The sequence below is a fragment of the Eubalaena glacialis genome, chromosome 4 (genome assembly GCF_028564815.1).
Source record: "Eubalaena glacialis isolate mEubGla1 chromosome 4, mEubGla1.1.hap2.+ XY, whole genome shotgun sequence".
NCBI classification, from domain to species: domain Eukaryota; kingdom Metazoa; phylum Chordata; class Mammalia; order Artiodactyla; family Balaenidae; genus Eubalaena; species Eubalaena glacialis.
In genome coordinates this window covers 106,916,584-106,927,076 of record NC_083719.1, presented here as the reverse complement: position 1 = coordinate 106,927,076, position 10,493 = coordinate 106,916,584, and positions in this window count along the sequence as shown.

Here is a 10,493-nt window from a genome sequence, read left to right as displayed (position 1 = left end):
TGTGAAGAAATGGGGAGAACACACACGTGGCCCTTCCCAATCAGACTTTACAGCCCAAAAAGGCAAGGCTCACATCTGGCATATCCTTTCCATAAAAATATTAAAATGCCACACAGGCATGAACCAATCATTTTTAAATGGGCCTATAAACCTTAATGTTTGATAGGTGTAAGTTCTCTCTGTGTCTTTCTACTCCACACTGAAACATTTTATGGTGGCTTGGAAAGAAATACCAGTATTCTTTTTTCCCTTTCTCTGACTTCAGTGTTCTGCTACTCCCCCAAAGCCTGTTACACAACAGGCACTCTGCAAGGCTCAGGAGCTCAGAGCTGAGAAATGTATGGAACATGCTCTCAGAATGCTCAGACTGGAAGGGAGAGAGGGTGATAAGAGCAGGTGGGGCCAGATAAGGATATAATGGGGGTGTTCATGACCCAGATCATGAAAGGAGCAGCTCAGGAGTTTGGATATAGTAGATAAAGAGGGTACTATTTATGGAGGGTGGGAGGGGAGAGGGAAGATTTGGGCAGTGAACTATGTGAGCCAAGGAGGAAAATGGTCAAGTTTGTCCTTCAGAAAGATAAGCCTGATGGCTGGGTGGGGAACAGATCAGAAGGGAGACAGGGGATTAAAGCTGCTGAAATGGCCAAGGCAGAGGGAAGGCTGAACTCAAAGGCAGCAGGTATCCAAGTGTAAGTGCTACCCAGGCAGAGCTTTCATCTTCATATGCTTTCTTTCTTCAAACTGGTTGTCCTGAGAACATGCCTGCAGTGGCTGGACTGGTTCTCCTTCCACAACTCATCCTTTTCCCACATAAGGAAAGAAAGGCACATCTCACCACCAAGAATCTTACTATGGTGTAATGTGCCAGAGTAAAAAGACTTGGGGTGGGAACAGAGAAGTTGAAAACAAGGGGTCAATTCAAAATATAAACATCCATCTTATTAACAGATACATTTTCCCCCAAATTTTACTTTTTACATAAATGTCTTTTTATATAAATTTATATTCATTAATTACCAAAATTTAAAATATATTTCTGCTGTTTTGGTCCATTTTGAACTACTATAAATGATGGAAATAACTCTAACCAGCATTTTTAAATTGCATATAGACATGATCAAAAGGAATTTTTTTAATGTCTTAATTTTGAATTTATATATACTTTGTGAAAGAGAAGTATATTGGGGTTATCAATAATAGACTTTCAAGTATAAAAATATATTACATTAGAAAATTCTTGGAGGGGTAAAACGGAAATGCAAATTTAAAAAGAAAAAGGAATGGTGTAAAAATCTACAATTATTAAAGAAGATGTAGTTCATATATATGTATATATAAATTTTAAAAATTTACATACAGTAGAAGTCCCTCTTTGGAGTTACTGTTGTATGGATTTTTGGCAAATGTATTCACCATCACAATCAAGATGCAGAACAGGGACTTCCCTGGCAGTCCAGTGGTTGGGACTTCACCTTCCAATGTAGGGGGTGCAGGTTCAATCCCTGGTCGGGGAGCTGGGATCCCACATGCCTCGTGGCCAAGGGACCAGGACATAGAACAGAAGCAGTGTTGTGACAAATTCAATAAAGACTTTGGGAATGGTCCACATCGAAAACAATTAAAAAAAAAAAAAAGATTCAGAACAGCTGCCTCACCCCCCAAAATTCTCACATGCTGCCCCTTTGGAGTCTATCCTTCCCTCAGTTTCAACCATCGGTAACCACTGTATCAATATTTGATACAGTATTGTAGTGTCATCTTTTCCAAAATTTCTTATAAATGGAATCATGCAACCTTTGGGGGTCTGACTTCAACCATTTTACTGTGCTTACCAATAGTTCATTCCTTTTCGTTGCTCAGTGGTATTCCATTGTGTGGCTAGATCACAGTTTATCCATCACCAGTTGAAGGACATTTGAGTTTTTTTCCAGTTTCTGGCCATTAGAATAAAGGTTCTATAAACATTTGCATACAGGTCTTTGTGTGAGCATAGGTTTTCATCTCATGTGGGTAAATACCTATAAGTGGGTTATTGAATCATGCAGCAAGTACATGTTTAACTTTAAAGAAACTGCCAAACTGTTGGCTGTACCATTTTCCATTCCCACCAACAATGCATAAGAGTTCCACTTGCTTCACATCCTCACCAGCACTTGGTATTGTTTTCTGTGTTTTGTTTTTTAGTTTCAGCCGTCCTAATAGGTATTTAGTGGTATCACATTATAGTTTTAATTTGCATTTTCTTAAAGACATAGAGCATCTTTTCATGTACTTATTTGACATCCCTATATCTTTTTTAATGGTGTCCAAATAGTTTTGTCACAATTTTATTGGGTTGGTTTATTATTATTATTATTAGGTTTTGAGAGATACAAGTCCTTTGCCAGACATATGATTTGCAAATATTTTTTTCCCAGTCAGTGGCTTGTCTTTTCATCCTCTTTGGAGTGCCTTTCACAGAGCAAAATGTTTTAATTTGGTAAGGTCTACTTTATCAATTTTTTTCTTTTATGGATTACGTTTTTGGTGCTACATCTGAAATCACTTTAGTAACTCAGGTTTACAATGTTAGAATGTTCCTATGTTTTCTCCTAGAAGTTCTGTGGTTTTAGGTTTTAAATTTAGGTCTATGATAATTTTGAGTTAATTCTTGTGTAAGATATGAGGGGGTATGGGTTGAGCTTCAGATTTTTTACCATGGACATTCAACTGTACCAGCACCATTTGTTGAAACACGTATTATTTAACATGAATGATGGTGAGTATCGATCATTAGTATTTAGACTTTACTGGATACCTTTAAAGAGTAATAATGAGGAATGAAATGTTTTTCTTTTCATGTGTCAGTATTCATAATATGCTGGGTTAGATTCTTTGCAAATATTTGAAATTATAGAAAACATTTTATTTTTTAAGTTATTTTTTATTGAAGTATAGTTGAATTACAGTGTTGTGTTAATTACTGCTCTACAGTAAAGTGATTCAGTTATTTATATATATATAAATATATATATTTATATATATATACACACATTCTTTTCCATTACGGTTTATCACAGGATATTGAATATAGTTCCCTCTGTTGTACAGTAGGACCTTGTTGTTTACCCATTCTATATATACCAATTTGCATCTGCTAATCCCAAACTCCCACTCCTACCCTCTACCACCTTCCTCCCCCTTGGCAACCACCAGTCTATTCTCTATATTCTGATTTTGTTTCTGTTTCATAGATAGGTTCATTTGTGTCATATTTTATATTCCACATATAAGCGATATCATAAGGTATTTGTCTTTGTCTTTCTGACTTACTTCACTTAGTATGATAATCTCTAGTTGCGTCCATGTTGCTGTAAATGGCATTATTTTGTTCTTTTTTATGGATGAGTAGTATTCCATTGTATATATGTACCACAACTTCTTTATCCATTCATCTGTCGATGGACATTTAGGTTGTTTCCATGTCTTGGCTATTGTGAATAGTGCTGCTATGAATATAGGAGGGCATGTATCTTTTTGAATTATAGTTTTGTCTGGGTATATGCCCAGGAGTGGGATTGCTGGATCATATGGTAATTCTATTTTTAGTTTTCTGAGGAACCTCCATACTGTTTTCCACAGTGGCTACACCAACTTACATTCCCACCAACAGTGTAGGAGGGGGTTCCCTTTTCTCCACATCCGTTCCAGCATTTGTTATTTGTAGACTTTTTAACGATGGCCATTCTGACTGGTGTGAGGTGATACCGCATTGTAGTTTTGATTTGCATTTCTCTAATAATTAATGATGTTGAGCATCTCTTCACGTGCCTATTGGCCTGTATCTCTTCTTTGGAGAAATGTCTCTTTCGGTCTTCTGCCCATTTTTTGATTGGGTTGTTTGTTTTTTTGTTGTTGAGTTGTACGAACTATTTGTATATTTTGGAAATTAAGCCCTTGTCGGTCTCACCATTTGCAAATATTTTCTCCCATTCCGTAGGTTGTCTTTCGTTTTGTTTATGGTCTCCTTTGCTGTGCAGAAGCTTGTAAGTTTGATTAGGTCCCATTTGTTTATTTTCATTGCCTTGGGAGACTGACCTAAGAAAACATTGGTACAATTTATGTCAGAGAATGTTTTGCCTGTGTTCTCTTCTAGGAGTTTTATGGTGTCGTGTCTTATGTATAACAAACATTTTAGAGGGAAGCTTGATAATATATGGGGGCTACATAGTTTTCCAAAATTATTTTGGGGAATAGTCAAGCAAAAAAAGAAAAGTTCTGAAGACCTCTCTTAAGTATCGGCAGAAGAGATAGAGAAAAAGGGTTTTACTGAAGAGTATTCCAACTCTGAAGGCTAGTAATTTGACACTAGCAGAGAGGAAAGTTAGAAAGAAAGAAGTAAAAAAAAGAAAAAATGACAACCTGGTTCTAACCTGAGGGGGATGTTGTGTGGTTGATGGTATTGCCACCAACCAAGCTCAGAAATACAGGAGGTAGAGCAGACAGGGGTGGGAGAGAGGACAACAGCTCAATGTGGATTATGCCTTTGGATAAAAGCATGGAAAGAAGCAGTTATTCTTTTATGGGGTTAGAGTTTGTTTTGTTTTGGTTTGGATTGGGTGGAGATTTTTCTTTCTATTCACTCTTTTCATTTTATGTGTGTGTGTGTGTGTGTGTGTGTGTGTGTGTGTGCGTGCACAGGTGCACTGAAAGGTTACTTTATGTTGGACTGTTTCTTCATATACAAATTGATGTTTGACTCAGGCTAGTAGTAGAGAAGTTTGTGTGGTGTGATGGAAAAGCAAAGACGGGAAACATGCAGGTATGAAGTATGAATCCCACCTTTGCTACCACTAGCTGAGTGGCCTTGGGCAAGGTACCTTACTTCTCTGAACCTCACTTTCTTTGTGTGTAATATGGTAGTAATAACACCTACTTGAAACAGGATATTAAATGGGATATTTTTCTCATGGAACTGCTACCAAGGACAAAGGGCAACAAGTACCCCCCCCGCCCCCGCACACACATTCTAATAAGAGAGGCTAGATAGATCCAGATAAGTTTGCTTATTTGTTTATGCCAAGTGAGTTATTAAGTCTAGGAGAGGGACTCTAGGATACTAAAGTATAATTTTCAAAACAAACAAAGTACAAGATTACACACATATAAATAGAAGATTACCCATGCAAACTCACTGCTAAAACCCTGGCACTGAGAGAGGGAAGAGCTGGGGAGTGTACCTAAGGCCATGGCAGGCAGAGAGGAAAACAGTCCACCTAACTGACTGTCCCACTGATACCTACATTCCTCCTATCATTGCCCTTGACGGCCACCAGCCCTCCACACAGCCCCGTGGGCATCTCCAGGGACCTCTGGCCTCCATCTGTCAGATCTATGCAGGTTACTCTGTGCCTGCCTTACGTGTCAGCCATGGCCCCCAGGGGCTGCAGGCTCTCTTTCTGCTCTCTTCCATCACCCAGTCAGAGAGCCACTGAAACTTTTGGGTGCTGTCTCACAGTACTTTGAGGGATGACACTGGGCCTGCTGGAGGCTCCATGAACTTCCCCTGGTCTACTGGCCTCAAAGAGCACACACTGGACATGGAGTTTCTTCCCAGGGCCGAACTCTGGGAATCAACTCACGGGTCACTTTGCTCTGGGACCACCAAACCTACTGGCGATATTGGTGTCTCCTCTCCAGGTCTGGCCCAGGAAATACAAGGGTAGGCTTGGGTTCAGAGTCCTCCCTCACCTCAACAACCATCACGTGCACAGTCAATTCAAACTCTTGTTTCCTTTCTCTCATTAACAACTCCTTCCCCCAGCCTAGGGCACCTCTGTCTAGTGGGGGTGGGAGATGAGGTGGTACTAGTTGTGGCTGATTTTCTCAAGCTCCTAAAATACCTGAACCCAAGGCTTTTGAAATTAAGAGCTGAGACCTTGCTGCCTTTGTTCTCCAGCTCATTCCTGACACTCCTCCCCAGTCTGGGGGACAATGCCAGGCTCTGGTCTCAGGCCAACTGGCAAGAGCATTGTGGTGGAAAGAGGTGGAGAACCCCAGTTAATACTTCATGTCCTCTTACCACATTCATTTTATATGACATACACCTTAGGTGTTATCTGCGACATTCCAGTTTTCATTAAGACCTGGCTGGCCCAGAGTCTGATTGCATCTGGCCCTGAGTCATCTTCTAGCCGTGGGTCTGCAGTGAAGCTCATCTGAGCACATTAAGGCTAGCTTGGGAGGCCATGGGCACAGACCACAAACCCCTGGTCTGAGACAAGCTGCTTGGCTCCCACTGGGAGTCTTAGAAACCCAAGCCTACTGCACAGCAGGGGAGCAGGAAGGGAGAGTGAGAGCGAGGGGAGGCTGGTCTCCTGTGCTCTGTCCACATCAGGGCAGAAACCCTGCCAGGATCAACAGCCTGGCTCCTGGCAAAGCCTCTGCCAGGCTCCCTCAACACTGTGGTCACCAAAGGCCTGTGTTTTTTCTGAGATGTGGATTTTGAAAATGACCTCCTGAGGTCTGGCACACAACTGAGTTCTTAGAGGAAAGAGGACAGGGAGGTGACGCCTCGCTCCAAGGGGGTTATGAAAGCAGAGCAGGCTGTTACTGCGTGGGAATGGTGCTACAACAGCATCAGTGAATGCTCAGCATTCACCTCCATAAGACAAAACTGCAGCCCAGGACGTGGAATCAAGTCACGGAAATGTACACCCCCAAAAGAGACCACTGGAGATGAGTTCTAAAATGCTGTTTCCGCAGTTCAGGGGTCAATACTGTTCCTCAAACCACTTCACCTGGCTCATCTCTGAACTCCTCTGCTTGAGCATGCAAAGTCATTAGCTTACCCTGCCTCCTGCCTCTGCTGAGAGATGTTCTCTTGACTCTTCGTCCTGCCATTTTTCCTACTCTTGGTCTTCTGTCTCCTCTTGCGATCTCCTTTCCTACAGAGAAAGCTGACCTTCACATATACTTTTGACCAATTATGGAGTATCTTACACTCGGTGCATTTAGATCCGTGCAAGAGAGCCCCAGCCAGGCCCTGTGCTTTGTGTGCCCTGCCCTGACCATCCTCTGCTGTGCTCCTCTCCATGCGGTGGAAAGTCTGCAGGGTCAAGGGAGCATGATGACCCAGAGCCCTCAAGCCACCCACAACTCAAACATGGTCCCCAAATTTCCCACCCCATTGGCCCCTGCCAGCTTCTAGAACCCACATCAGCTTCTTCTCTGGGTCCTTCCTCCAATGTTCATAAGGCCCTAGGGGTGGAGGGCAAGGGGAAGGTGTTTGTGAGAAGAACGGATAGAATATGGACACGTGGAATGAGGTGTGCACACCCATGCACATAAGGTCTCTTAAGCAGCCCAGGAGTTGGCTCTCCCTGTGTATTCTAGGGCAGGACCTTGAGGGCAATGAGAATCCAGACTCCTTCCATGACATTAGGAAGATATACTTGTCAACTCTGGATGATAGAACATATTTTATTCAACAGCTTTTAGCTTGACTTATAACGTTAAAATGAGATAATACGGTACAGGGCTTCCATTTGTACTCTTGCCCCCGACCTTGTAAACATGAGGGGTGGGCTGGTACTCTTGTATCAGGTGTGGGGTTTGTATCCATCCAGATTTGTCTCCTTTCCTATAAAGACTCATAAACCGTCTTGAAGTAAATTAAAGAACATGTGGAGTGGTTTGGTTGGCCTTGACTGCACATTAAAAGGCATGAGCAAACCCCAACTAGGGAATTAGATTGGCACATTTTTTTCTGCCTCTCCAATCTTTCCAAAGTCAAGATATTCCAAAGGCAACTTTTAAAGGGCTTTTTTAAATACTTTGTTCATTGTGCTTATCTGAATTGTAACTAACTTCACAAGTACGTACTCAAGGAATTTTGTACTATCATGTTGACATTTAAGAAGGATTTGATTAGTTCTAATCCTTCTGATTAGTTCTAACTTCACAAAGGAGGTACATGTATTCTGTACTGTGGAGACTCTGAATGAGCTTCCCTGTACTGGTTGTGAGCTTATCCATTGTTACCCTTAACCCCACAGTGGAAGGTTATTGCTTAGTGTCACTGTGGGAAAAGTGTTTCCTTGACGTGAATTTACACTTAGGAGTAGAATGATTAAGAAACATTTTTACTGATTTATGAGATGGGCGGTTTGTGAAAACTTATTTTTGCACCACATAGCTCTTTTGAATTGGCAACAATATCATTAAAAAATAAGCAGGCAGACTTTTCAGTCCACAGTGCTATATATGTATGTGCTCACTCACACCTACACCCACACACAAACTTGATCTGATTGTTTTGGGTAGGATACACGAAGTTCTAACAATTAAGAAAAAAGTATTTCCTCTAACCCCACAAGCTTCTTTATTCCCCATTCTTGAGATTTACATATTTATATATCTCATATATAAATTTTGAAGGTTCATTCTGAAAACAGCAAACTTGTCTTCATCTTGACTGGCTTTAGAAAAAGTGAGATAAATTCTTTTCATAGTCCAGGGAAGTTAGTAAAAAGTCAGGCAAGCTTATAATTGAATCCTGACCAATCCAGTGACTAACTGCAAAACCTCGGGAAAAAATCCTTAAACTTTCTGAAAGCCTCCTCTGTAAAATGGGAGTAATGATACCTACCTTATAGATTTTTCTGAGAATTACATAATGGCAGATGTAAAATACTTGACACGCTGCCTGGCTCATAGCAAAAACTCAATAAATGGTGGATCTATTTGTAATTACCATTTCTTTTTTATTTGTTCCTGAAATTTGCTATCATAGAAGTGTATCAACTCTACAATTTGTCTACCATTTCTTCCAAACAAATATCTGGAGTACTTTTTTCAAAACTGATAATTTGATAGATTTTCGTCATCTCCTGACTTCTTCCTTTGATGAGCATTTTGGAGGTCAGAGCAAATGGCCCGGGGTTAGGGTAAATTCCTTCCCTACACCTACTGCTCTGGCCACAGCTTGGGATATAAAAGCACAACCTCAAAACAACAGAAAGATATAAAAAGCTAACAAAAGTTGAGGGAAACTCTCTAGCTTCTAGTGGGTACAATGTGTGCATTTCTAACACAACTGAAACGACACTTTAAACCTAGATTTTAAATGTTTGCCTCAGTTCACCAGCTTCTAACAAGCAGCTATTTCCCCCCAAATTAAAGGCAACGTCGCCATCTACTGTTTCCATTTCATAATCACTGAAAAGAAACTGCTTGGTCTTAATGTAAAGCTCAGAAAAGTTTTTTTCCTTATATAACTAATAATGCAGTCTCTTATTTCAGCTTCCAGAATAAACTCCGTTTTACAGAGTTTCACTGTTTGAAAATCTCTTGTTGGGGCCTGAAGGTGGCTCGATGTTGAGAATGGGTCTTGGATAAATTTAGTTAAATTTCTTTTCCCAAATTTTGTACCATGTGTATCTGTCCTCAAGCCTACACCCTCAATTTAGTTATACTTAAAACTGACGAATGGGTGGCAAATTGTGTGTGGTTTGGTATCTCTGCCTTGAAAATTGTACAGGCAGGGAGCACTGGGAGGTGGGAGAAACCTGAGAAATATTGAGAAGCCAGTTGGTGGTTACTGCTCAAAAAGTAGTTACCCTTGCTTGACAGATCCGCGTAAGACCCGGGAAGAGTGGAGTCAGCTATCTAGATCAGCTCTGTGGTGCCCTAGCAACAGATCTTCAACCTGCCCCGCCCCACAGACAGTTGACAGCCATGTCATCTGCTGGGTGTAACTTTTTCCTCTGCCTCTAGCATGATTTATTACTGCATACCAACAAACGGCTAATACAGAGCTTTTTGTTAACTGTAAAGTGGTTTTGGAGACAGTTTGTATGAAAGGCACTTTGCAAAATCAAGTCCTAAGTACTTCATGAAGCTGGAGAAAAGGTACTCTTTCCACATTTATGTACATACTTGTCTGGCGTTTTGTTTTTCCATCACCTCACTTGGCCCCGGGAAACACCTTTCATCTTCAAATGGCTCTCTTCCACGCTTCGGTGTTAATTCAGTCTCTGGTGAACTGTTTCTGCCCCTGGGTGTGTTCCTCAGACACCAAGACTGTAAGATTCCTGTGTAATACTCTGGAAGGTAACAGTTCATTTTTCACAAACAATAAAATAATATAAAGTGTCTTTACCTCCTACCGGGATAAACTGCACACCCCTCACAGAGAACAAGGACCCCTGTTTCTCACAGAGAACAAGGACCCCTGTTCACATCCTGGACGGGAAGCAAAATGATTTAGAACAAGTGGAGTTTTTCACGTTTTTGGAAGTGTGTTCGTCTCTACCACCGGACTGGATTCTAGCCCTTAGATTCCAGCTCTTTTTGGGGTCATTTCCCTCCTGAAATTGGGATCAAAGTGGACAAAGCCCATGGCCTGGCCAGGGTATACACCCCAGAAGAGGAGGCTTGGTTTACTTTAGTGCAGACAAGGAGCTTTCCAAAACTAAAGTTATTGGGAAAAGCAGGAGGGAGAAGGGTTG